At 40.0% G+C, this 12,698-nt stretch overlaps 1 protein-coding gene across 1 annotated transcript in view; it reads left to right on the top strand.

The window, feature by feature from the left end:
• The first annotated feature begins 203 nt into the window (after window positions 1-203).
• The window catches only part of FAM13C (family with sequence similarity 13 member C), a 277,891-nt gene continuing 265,396 nt past the window's right edge, over window positions 204-12,698 (top strand). The window contains exon 1 of the mRNA XM_079793129.1: window positions 204-268. The gene's annotated coding sequence lies outside the window, so the exon portion shown is untranslated. The remainder of the gene's footprint in view (window positions 269-12,698) is intronic.

The following is a 12,698-nucleotide window of genomic DNA, read 5'->3' on the forward strand; positions in this document are numbered from 1 at the left end:
TGTGCTAGTTTTGCACCTCAAACTGCAAAGGTCACGGCTGCGGTGCCTTGCCAGTGCTTCGTTAAGATGGGGAAGGCATTCAGTGCCTTTTGTCGGTGGGAGACAGGACATCGTCACAGCTCGGTGACCCTCCTGACGTGTGGACGGGGTCTGGAGGCCGGCAGTAGCCTGTCGCCCCAGCACCGAGCCTGCCCTCCGCCTCGGCCGCCCCATCGCACAGGCCTGTGTCATCCCACACAGCACAGGAAGGGCGAGGACAGACACTAAGGTATTTTGAGAGAGGGACAATATTCACATAACTTTTATTATAGCACATATTGTTATCATGGTTCTACTTTGTTATTAGTTATGGTTAATCTCTGACAGTGACCAATTCATACATGAAACTCTGTTATAAGCAGGAGTACATAGGAAACACATGATATATGTATAGGGCTCGCTACTGTCCGTGGTTTCAGGCATGCACTGGGGGTCTTGAAAAGTATGCCCGGTTGATAAGGGTGCTCTACGGTGCTTATAGATGAAAGATTGAGACGGAATGCTTGTAATCAAGTTCCCAGAGAGCTTCTGGTGCCATTTTATGAATCTTTGCTCCAAATGTTTGCTTTTTGTTCAGATAGCGAGTGAACAGTCCCCCCCGCCCCGTGAAGCACAAAGGTGAAGTTAATTGGAGGGAAAGGATGGAGGTTATGCGTTTCTTCGCTCAGCTTCCTCAGTTCCTCAAAGATTATCAACAGCAGCTCTCTCTGCGATCCCTGCCCTTGTTCTTTGTCCAGCTTGAAATTCACTTAGAGTACCTGGGTCCCTAGTTACACCTTCCTTGTCCATCTGTGACTTCAGTTCCCTCTTAACAATATTAGTTTCACCTTTTTTCAGTATGACAACAATGCTTTTAGACAGAGCGGACAGAAGTGAAACGGTGGGCACATTTGTTCTTGCGGTTTGTTAGTATTAAATCTCCCTTCCCCTAAAGATGTAATGCAGCGTATATCATAACCTAAACAAAGCAAGCAACAAAATGTTAAAAGTGAAAACACTATCCTGAACATTGTCTCCCCCTCCAACCCCAATACCTCAATGAAAAATAGTCATCATTAGCTAACTAAAATATTCACTTCATTTGGGGTCTTAACTTCTGATTTATGAGTCATAGCTCTTCATAAGCCCCCCCTTAAACTGTATGTTTTTAGGCTTCCCATTGTACTGAAGAGTACTATACCACCTTTATTTTAAAATATTTTCAAGGCCTGCCACTGACCCATATATTTTGAATGGTGATTGGTGAATAGAAATTGCAAATCATTAGAACTTTATTATATGAACTGTGGGCTTTGGAATATAAAAGACTGCATCTTACCCATTTAAACACTTAAATGACCTTCAGCAAGCAGATCAACGTCTTTGAACGTAGTTTTCTACTCTATAGACGAGCTGTAATGATTAAATGTAATAATGTATGAAAGCCTGAATAAGGTGACTGACAGATGAAGGAAATCTGTAAAGTTTCCCTCTCCTTTGAATGAATTGTGACATCAATTCTATTTTAAAGCAATCAATTTTGAAACATTATGGAAAGTTGATTTTTACAGATCTTTATTAAAGCAAATTCATTAATCAGGGTTCTGAATACTTGAAAAAAAACAACAACCCTTTAGGACTTCAAGCTCTCAAGATGTATTTCCAAATCTTTTCCTAATAAGACTCATTTTTCAAAGTTTATAATGACTGATATCGATGCTGTACAATTTGTCAGAGAGCCTTTAAAATTTTTTTAAATAAAATTCAATTTGTGGAAGTAAAAATTTTAAAACCTAGTTTTCTCTTAAGCTTTTAAGTTCAACTTATAAATCTCTGGTTCTCTTTATGACCCTAGTATTAAACAATAGTTTTTAAGAGAAATTTTTATAAAGTTACTTAAGTTGTTGAGAGAAGGAGAGAGAGAAAGAGAACTCATGGACATGGACAATAGTGTGGGGATTGTGGGGAGGGAGATGGGATGAGGGGAGATGGAGGAGGGTATAGGGGGGATAAATGGTGATGGAAAGAGACTTGATTTGAGGTGGGTAAACACACAATACAGTGTACAGATGATATGTTGTGGAATTGTGCACCTGAATCCTGTGTCATTTTGTTAACCAGTGTCACCCCAATAAATTCAATAAAAAGGAAATAAAAGCAAAAGCAAACAAACAAATAGAGAAGTGGACAAGAACTAGAATAGACATTTCACAACAGAGAATATGTACATGGATAACAAAAACCTCATTATTCATCTGGGAAATGAAAATTAAAACCACATGATACTCTTCCAGAGAGCCTTTTAATCAATATGCACTCCTTCTCATAACCAATTCATACATCAAAGGCTCATATAATTAAGGAATAGTTTTAATTGCCAGCTCTATACAAACGAACATACTTCATCCGAAGACATTTTCTCAGATGATGGGGAGTAGAGATGTGTTCTAATCTCTATCATTCTTATACGTCAGGCTGGAGGGAAAATTCTCTTAATTGTCTATCACTTTGCTTTCATTATTGAATGAGAAGTACCCATGTACTTAACACAAAATAAGACTCTTTTGAGAACTGAGTAGAAAAACTAGATGAAAAATCAATCAATATTTTTAGTTTTTAAAAAATTCCTGATAAAAACCCAATTCAAACTAGGTTAAGTAAAAGGAGGAATTTATTGGAAGAATACTTTAGTAGTCATGGGAAAAGCAAGCCATGCAAATGAGAAAGGTGCCATTGAGCCTTAAGAAGTAAAAGCTAGAAACGGTGACTAGAACATAAGCAAATCTCAGTTTCTGCCTCCCATCTCTGATTTTCTCTGAGTTTTCATCCTTTTCTCTTGTCATAGACTGGCTTTTTCCTCCAAGAGAAATGTCATATTATATTGTCTTATATTATAAGTATAATATAAGTAGGCTATAAAATCATAAGGGCAGATAACTCATTTATATTATCTGTGGCTGTATCCTTAGCACTTGATATCTGGCATGTATAATTCGTTCAATAAGTATGTTTCAATAAACCATTGCTGAATAAGTGAAGGCATAAACAAAAGAACAGGGAAGTACATTTTAAGAGCTATGGTAGCTTGGAGAAGGCCATAGTAATGGTACACTATATAGAGAGTTTGAGAGTTTCTTGAATAATTCTTATAGCCAATTTAAAACTCTTGCTATGTTTGGCACTGTGCCCAAAACTTGACATACATCATTTTACTTAATCTCTATAGGTTGGGTTTTAGAATTCCCATTTTACGTCTGATGAAGTTTAAGTGACAATCCAATGGTTGCACTCTACGTACACAGAGTAGCTGGGTTTAAAACTCAATACCTAGCTCTCATTCCTGTGTTATTAGCCATTACGCTGCATTGATTCCATCACTAGCAGCTCCACGGATGAGAAAAGAATGGACTACCTAGGTCTTCCAGCCCTTGAAGTCTATTTACAACTTATTTCTCAGGAGGGAAGGAAACCTTCCTGATGTCATTAATAGATTGGCCTTGTAGGTTCTTTGGGAACTGAACAAGTGGGTAAATTCTTATTCTTCCTGGTAGTGAATGAAATTGTGAAAAATAAAATTAGCAGTTATAGTTTAATCATGAGGGAGAGAAAGAAACGTTATTACCTGATTAATCATTTGCTGAAGCTTGTTGAGATTCAATAGGTTTAAATTATGTAGAATGAAAAATTTAAATTTGGTAGTTATTTTCATTCTCTGGTTTTATTATGGGTCTGAGTGAAAAATTTCCAGAATCTAGTGATTTATCAGTACAAAATGTTTCTCAATTTAGAAACAATGCCATAATTACCTAAATTTTTTCATTTGTTCTATTCTCAGAGTTCATGTTTATATCTAACAAGCTTGACGGTGACACCCAATTCTCAGAAATTTTTGCAATTCTACTTTTGGTTTATTCTGATGGCAAATTTGTCTTTGGTAGCTTCCCTAGAAGGTAACTTTCTTATATTTCCCTCTTTATTTTCATTCTATATTAAAGAATTCAAAACATGTGTAAGTGAACATTTAGCCTGTCATTCAGATGGGTTTTTTGTTTTGTTTTGGTGCTGGGTAAAGCCAGCCCTAGAATAAAATAGACCGATGATCCTGTCATTCAGAGTGAGATGCCATTATATGAATATGAAGGCTAAAGATAGGCATGTGAAACTGACTCTCACTTATGCATTAATATTTTTAACTGTGATCATTTTTTGATCTTGTAATTAAGAATCATAGAGTTGGATTTTTTTAGTGTAATTTACTAAAGCCATAATTCTTGATGAAATTGCAGTAAGCACATCAGCCTCTTTGATTAATCAGAGTTTATGCATGTCAGTGCTAAGCATGTGAAAAAGTCACATTTATCTCTGTTCTTGTCCTGTGTTACCTGTAAGTTCATAAACTTCAAGACAAAAAGACTCATCTTTCCATTTCTTTTACATTGTGTTTCACAGTGCCCCCAACAGTGCTTTAGCTCCAAACGGACACTTGATGGCAGTGTGTAATTGACACTTCTCTCTTTGGGGTATAGCTCTCTTTGGAGAAATAATGTAGAAGTTTCAATGTCATGCTCTATGTAAAATGCTAGTCCATATGCCTCCAGAAGCTGCTGGTGACAGGACAGATTCCATTTGACTTGGCAGTAATTTCCTTTTTTCTTCATTTCCCACTATCGATCCATTAACAAGTCTGGTTAGCTCTGCCTTTAATGTGTCTCAACGCTTTCCATCTCTACAATATTAACCCAGACCAAGACATCTTTTCAGGTTTATGTACAAGCAAACCCCTCCCCTTTTTAAAATTGATTTTTAGAGAGAAAGGAAGGGAGAGGAGAGAGAAAGAGAAACATCGATATGAGAGCAGAACATCCATTGGCTGCCTCCTGCACACACCCTACTGGGAATTGAGCCTGCAACCTGGGCATGTGCCTTCAGGTGCATGGGAAGACGTCCAACCAATGAACCACACAAAGGTATGTACTATGAGTGCAGGCTCCTCCCCTGCCTGGGCCCTGGTCAGGGCAAGTGCAGGAGGCAACCAATCAGATGTGTTTCTCTCACATTGATGTTTCTTTCTGTCTTTTCCTTTCTCTTCCACTCTCTCTAAAAATCAATAAAAAAATAGTCTCAGATGAGGATTTAAAAAATATATTCTGCATAATGCTGTAAAAAAATGAGGGAATAGAAGCCTCACTGAAAATGAAGTAGGGAGGACAGAAGGTAGTGCTCTCACCCCCTACATTGATCCCACAACTAGGAGAACTCTGTAATATCCCTCCCAACTTCCTGTTTCCATCTATAAGAGTTTTCTCTTCTTTGTTTTAGCAGACGTGCATGTTCCCTGCAGCAATTCTTTGTTGTTCTGGAATAATCCCATTTTTGCTGAAAAGGAAAGGAGAGGGTGCTTACTTGATCACTAAGAGAAAACAATGAACCTTCTAAAATTCCTTACTGAGACAAAGCAAGTCATGTTTGTCTTCTGCAGCTTCCACACTAGACCAGTGATTATAGAAAAACAGTGCTTGTTCTTTCTACACCTGATAAAAATCACCTCAAAGTTTCAAAGTAAATTACTTCCAGACCCTATCCCCAGGCTCCCTGACACCAGAGGGTGCAATGACCCAGCCTTATCTTCCCTAAGCATTCCTTCCATTTGATGTAAAACTGTTAATCATTGAACTGTTTGTATCCTAACTGAAACTTGTAACACACCAGAGGCACTTTTCCCTATGCCTCAGCTTATATAAGTGCTAATTTTTCTGACGTTGGAACACTGTTTCAAAGTTTCTTAAAGCTTTGCTCTCAGGCTATAGTCCTCAGAAAGGCCCAAATAAGATATTTTCAGAGATTCTGGTTCTTTTTGTAGTCATGAATTTGAGTTTAACAAGGACCTCCAGGGATTCTGATGCAAATTAATGTTTGGGAATGTCAGTTTGGCAAGATGGGTATGCTGGATGGCCTAGGTTGGCCAAACACTGTGTTATGAAGAGTACCCTATGTTAGGTCAGCTTCACCATAGATTAAGATTAGCTTCTTCAGGCTGGCCTCCCGAGTATTTTGCAGCCCCCAGGTGAGTGCCTTACATGCCTGACTGGTCCTTGCCCTGCTTGGAATCAGAGACAGCAGCATCAAACACTGGTTAAGAGCACGGAATCATTGGCACTGCCACTTCTTAGCTGAATAATCTTAGGCCAGTTATTTATGTACACTGCACCCCCAGGAAACAAGAATAATCATTTCACTGTCTTACAGAATTTGCTTCAGGAATAGATGGAATAATCCACGTGAAGAGCTTTGAACAGTGTTCATAGCAGAACAGGAGTACAGTAGCCCTTGGCTTGTCTTATGGACCTTTTTTTTCCCTCTATGGGAAAGCTTGGCCTGATTATCAAATGACAGGCTCACATGTTTCCAGAACATAATCTTTTCATAACTTGGAGATGTCCAACCTAGATGGTTTTGGCTTTGCCATTAACTGGAGGAGTAAATCAGCCCATACAGACCACAGTTATTCCCAGGGCAACAAATCTACCCACTTGCCTGTGGTTGCCTTTGCATTAGCCAGCATCTTTCTTTAGGGGAATGTTAAACCCTTGGTCAATACTGTCAACAATAAACAGCCTTCTCTTTGAGGAAAATGTTTTATAAAAATGGAATTGTTTAAAACAAAACCTCTTTTCAAATAGGGTAAAACATAGAAAACTTAAAAAAATACACCCAGGGAAGAAAGCAAAATCTAAGGAAATTTACTTGAAAATGTAGTATCACTGAGAGATAATGAAATATTTCAACATAGTTTCTCTGTTATTTTGCTGTCATGGGTAGGTAGAAAGATCAGTGGGAAATTGCAGATAATTTTAGAGGTACATAGAAGGGAACTATGGGTTTCTTATTTCTTTTTGTTGGCATCTATTATGGTCCTTTATTTTATATCCCCAAAGGCCACCCCTAGAGTCTGTATCTTTCTTAATTGGGGACCATTTTCCCAAACTCTTCCTATCTCATACTGCACAAGCCCACTGCAGATCTTCTTGCATGCGCTCTGTATAAATCCCAGGCCCGCTCCAGAATTTTACTTCGAGGGTATCCTCTCTGAATTGTGACTTCCCAGCCTCCGCCTATGTTGCCTCCTCTTTCTGGCTTTCCTTTGCTGTCCCAGCCTATCTCCCATAACACTGTTACAGATCTGAAAATGGGATTATTTAAAACAAAGCCTTTCAGCCAAAAGAGCACTCCAAGTTGATTTTGTTAGTAGGAACTTTATTGCAAGCCAGCAAGATAGGAGTGCACCAAGGATCATTCTTAAAGCAGTGCCTCCCCAAGAACAAAAGACCACATGGTATTATAGGGCTAGTTGCCTACATCATAGCATGTTGAGGTATGTTTGAGGTGAGCAGGCACACTAAGCAGACAGCTATACATACATACATCACATGCACAGAAAATGGCGAATAAGCCTGCCTTGGGTAGAGATTTCAGTATTATAATGAGGATATAATGAGAAAAGTTTATGCTGAGGCCACTGAAGGATCCTTTGGTCAGTTCCAACAGGTCAAGGGCAATTTCTAGCAGCTTCCTTATCTTTTTTTTCTGGTCCTGAAGGAAAACATCCCAGGCAAGCACTGTTCGAGTTCCATTATCAATCACACAAACTTTAATCTTGTAGGCTTTCTCCTAGCCACTAACCCTTCTGTCCCAGCTAGATAGGCTACAACACCTTTTTTCTTCAGTGAATTCTACTATGTGTTATTTTTCTCTCTGTTGAAGCCCCTTCAGAGCAGGAAGAGGGACTCAGGCTTCTTTGTATCCCCAGCATCTAGTGTCCTAGATGCTCAATAAACATTTGTTAATGCTGATGGTAATGATGTTGACTGAAAACTGGGTTGATTCTCCAGACTCTCCTTATGGTTAGATTCTTAATTAATTTCAGGTCCATGACAGCAATGAATAAAACCTAAATTGCTCCCTACCTCAGAGAGCAGGGCTGTAATCAGGAAGAGTAACTTCCAAAGAAGTTCTAAGTAAGTTTCTCCCTTTTCCTAGTGCTAGTTGGTACCATGGCCAGGATTTTGAGAAAAGACGGGCAGTATAAGGAAACTGCTAATAAGTTACTATTAACTCCTGTGTGCTTCCATCAGATAAATAACCATTAGATAATATTTTTAAAAATTCTCCCAAGAATTCCAAATGCCTTCCTTTCGCTCAGCTGCAGAAGGACACTAGGTGTAATTTGCCACTTTGCCCCACTGCTCTCTGAGTCACAAGGATACATTCAAGAAGGGAGCTGGCAGGGACTGATTTCTACAAGTCATTGAAGGCATATTATTAAAAGTTAATGTATTTCCCTAGCCAGGTTTGGGACTAATGTAGCAATAAATGGAATGAAGATGGCTCAGACTTCTTACATAATGAGAAACCAGCTAATGTGGAACTAGGAACCTTCTGGTTTTCTAGGGGGAAGGGCAGGCATTGAGCAGTGTTCAACATTTCCAAAGCATCCACGGTAGCACAAGAATCCAAGAGATAAGGGAATATTGTCATTTTAGTCAAGCTATTCCAAATTAAATCTCTCCTACTTACAGTCTCACTGTTGCTTCTTGGTTTGGGGCTCAGCGTGGTCATGTTAAAGCTGACATTCCTGGGCACCTATGGAAGTTTGTGGTGAACGGAGAGAAAGTTTCTGCTTCCTGTTGCTTCAGGGTGAAGAGGGCAGGCTTTAGGCCAGAGTTTGAATCTCAGTCCTATCACTTACTGACTTGGGTACATTGTTCAACCACTAAGACTCATTTTCCTCCTTTTGGAACTGATAACAGTACCCTATTAGAGCTGTAAGAAGTAAATGAAGTCATAGCTGGAGAATTCTTAAGAGTGCTTAATGTATAGCATATTCACAACAAATGGTAGCTACTTTTACTATTGGTGTTGAAAGTTTTTAATTAACTTCATTTCTTCTGAATTGGTGAAAAGAAATTCAAAGATTCTTTCTGAATTTCTTCCTTCTTTTCATCTTTCTGTTTCTCCCTCTTCCACTTCATCTTCTCTCTTTTTTCCCCCCACTTCATCTTCTCTTTAAGCCTTTATAATTCTACTAGTGACCTAGTGCACGAAATTCGTGCATATTAAAAGGGAATTAATTAGAGGAATATTTTAATATTGCTATTTGCCCTTTCTCTATAATAGAAGTGTCAGAGATGAAAGAAAATTAGTAAAATGTATATGAAAATCTTCCTCCTGTCAGAGTCTGGGCACGCCACTGGAACCAGAGTCAAGTCCCCGCCTACCCACGTGTGCCTTGAAATCACGCGAGACCCAGCCCCGGCCAGCCCCAACCCCATTGGGCTAGATCCAGAACCGGCCGGCCCCACCCCCGGCAAGCCCTGCCAGGTGGGGGGACACGGCCTCAGGTCGCCTGGCCCAGGGCTGGGGTGGGGAGCACAGCCTGAGGTCCCCTGGCCCAGGCTTGAGGCCAGGGGGTGTGGCCTGAGGTCCCCTGCCCCAGCCCAGTGCCATGCAGCCTCAGGTCCCTGCTGATTGCTCTTTAAGACTCCTTAAGGGAATTTGGCCTCTGCTGTGGGTGCAGCCATCTTGTTACGGTGTTCAATTTGCATATTCCCTCTTGATTCAATAAGATTGGGCTTCCTAGAGAAATAGACATGTTGCAGGGTTTATGTGGGTTTTTTTGGTCATTGTTGAATATAAAAAATAAATGAATGATAATGTTTCAGGATATAATAGAATGAGCTAAAATTTTATTTCAAAAGAGTCAAAGCAACCATTACACAGACCTCTGACCATGCGAAGGAAGAAAACAGATTTCCCCTTTCTCGACCTCAAACTGCCCCACTGTAAAATGAAAGGTTCAGCTCGCTGACATGTGGCAGGGCTTCAAATATGTCAGTATTTCCCCCTCACTAGGAATGGGTCAGATGCAGTAATAAAAGGTGCTGAACTTGTTCTAACCATTTATTGTAATGAGAAACTGCTTTAGGAGTGCCCTCAGATCTAAAAAGGGATGGGAGTGGGCAGGCCCTTTTCTGGGGAGTTTTCAAGTGAGGCTGCATCTTGACCTGTAGAGGGTCAGGTATGACCAGTAATCAGTGGTCAGCTGGGGGTGGTGAAGCTCTCCAGGAAGCACATGGGAGGTCAGGAAATGAGAAGGCAGCTGATCAGAGGTCTGAAAAGCGTAGGGCCTCCTCAAAGGGGTGGACAGATGGGATATACCAAAGCAGGTGAGGAGCTAGGCAAGAACAGGGAATCTTCAGAGCAGACTGGAGGAAGTTCATGGAACACTCAGTGCTGGTGAGTATGCCCATAGAATAAGCAATTGGGTCAAGCCAGTTGTTGACTAAGAGCTGAATGATCCCTGAGGTCACCTGAAAGAGGCAACATGATGGAGAGGAAAAGGTATAATTTTTTTGTCATGCAGGGAAGGTCTGTATTCTGGCTGGACTGCTTACTTACTTGGCAAGTGGGGAAACTGTTTTACTGCTCTGACCTTTGTTTCCTGACTTGTAAAATGGGAATATGAGTACCAGCCTTTCAGGGTTATTGTGAGGGTTAGAGGCAATGTGCTCAAAAAGTGGGAGCAATGATTAGTAACTTCCTCATCCAATACTAAGGAATGATGCCTCTTGTTTTGTGCTCCATTCTTCAATTAAACGAGCCTTAAGAATTAAGTTATTTTACATTTATTGGAATATCCTATATCCATGTTTCTCAAAGATTGGCCCAAGAACCCCTAAGTGGAAATCACTTGGGTAGCTTGTAAGCATTGTTCATCACTTGGCACCACCCCAAGCCATCTCAACCAGAGGTACGGAAGTAGAGACCTCTGGATCTGCATTTTTAACTAACCACATGATTTGAGGACCACTGACTTATTCAAGGGTAGTAGTTGGGGTGGTTAAGAAGAAAGTGTATGAGTCTCTAGCTGTAATTTATCACCTAGGGTCTAAATAAAATTTTATTTGCAAAAATGTTTCCTAAAAGAAGAACTAGAAAAATCTCTGGTGTAGCAGATAGAGCATGTGCTGTCTTGGGTTCAAATCCTGACTGGCAATTGTTTGCCAAGTGACCTTATGCGAGGGGTTTGCAAAAGACTGCAGCCTGTTTTTGTAAATGAAGTTTTATTGAAACACAGCCCCAACCATTAATTTACTATAGTCTCTGGCTATTTCCAGTTATAATGGCAGTACTGTGTAGTTGTTACAGAGACTGTATGACTTGCCAAGCCCAAAATGTTTACTAACTGGATCTACATTTAAGAAAAAGTTTACCTTTCCTTGACTTAGGTGAATGAAAGTACCCCTCAGTTTCTCATAGGTAATATGGGATTAATAATACATATCTTGTATGGTTGTTGAAATAAATAAATTATATAATTGATGGAAATTTCCTAGTATGGCTTCCAATAATAATATTGGCTAATATTGTTTTCTATGTGCCAGGCACTGATTTAAACACTTTACATAAATAAGACTTTCTTATTTATTCATTGTAACAATCTGTGAAGGCTTATTATTATTCCCATTTTACAGAGGAGACAGAGAGACTATGAGTAATCTACATACAAACTACTGTGCTGAACTTTTTCAAATAAGGTTAGTTTCCTGCCTTTCCTTCCCCTCCTAAAGTTGGCACTGCCTGTACTTCCTCTACACACAAATCTTAAAACAAACCCTCTGAATGTGAGAACATTCTGAAGTGGGGAAGGGATTGCAGAGTTTACCCCATATAAACTCATTATTTTAAATTTAAGGAAATTAAGACCCTTTGTCCAAGCCCCAGAGTCAGATATTTGCAAATTAGGACTGTCCTCAGGGGAGCCCTCACACACCAGTCAGCTGATAGCATTAAACACGTGATTGGCTCATCTCTGTGTAGGAGAGTGTGAATAGTTGAATAAGAACTAAACACAAGTCCTTACTACCCTCAAGGTTATAACTCTTTCAAATACACTCATAGTTATTGGATTGGCTGAGCCACAAATGCCTGTTAAATCCAGACCATCTTTTCAGGTCTGTGTCCCTTCCCACCCCCATGGATTTAGGGTTTTCAGTAGTATGCATCAGTATGACCATATTAGCTATTAAAATATTGAAATATTTATGTATCTGTTGGAAACCCCTGAGCCTGCCTAGTGCCTTCCCATTGACCTGGCTATCTGGACCCCTGTCTCCCCTCATCTTCCTGCAATCCAACAATTAAAATGTTAACCTCTGGAAGGCTAAGGGGCTTAGAGGGCCCTGATCCAGGCCTCTGGTTGTTCAGTGCAATTGCAGAGCTAATTGCTAAATCCAGTAATTTGAATGTCACCCCAGGTTGGCATTCAATCGGATGAGCTGAACCAACCATATTCTTTTTCTCAAGAATTTATACTTAGAAGACAAGATAGTGAGACCTTTAACTGGAAATTGGAACTTTCAGAGGATAGTGAAGAAAGTGGTGGCCAAGGTGGGCTCTGAGCAAGACTGAAATGCGAGGAAGCTGAAACTCAGTGAGCTGAAAAGGCTGGGGGCAGAAGGTGGAGGTAGAACACATAAATAGAAACAGTGACATCACGAGTGAGAGCAGATGGTCCAGGAGAGGGACAGAGGGAGCTGTTGGTCCTAAGATCCATATCAATTGTTGAATGGTTTCTAGTTTTAACAGCCTCCCTATAGATGCCTAAACCAAACTCCTTATTC

Source organism: Cnephaeus nilssonii (genome assembly GCF_951640355.1).
Source record: "Cnephaeus nilssonii genome assembly, chromosome: 16".
NCBI lineage: Eukaryota > Metazoa > Chordata > Mammalia > Chiroptera > Vespertilionidae > Cnephaeus > Cnephaeus nilssonii.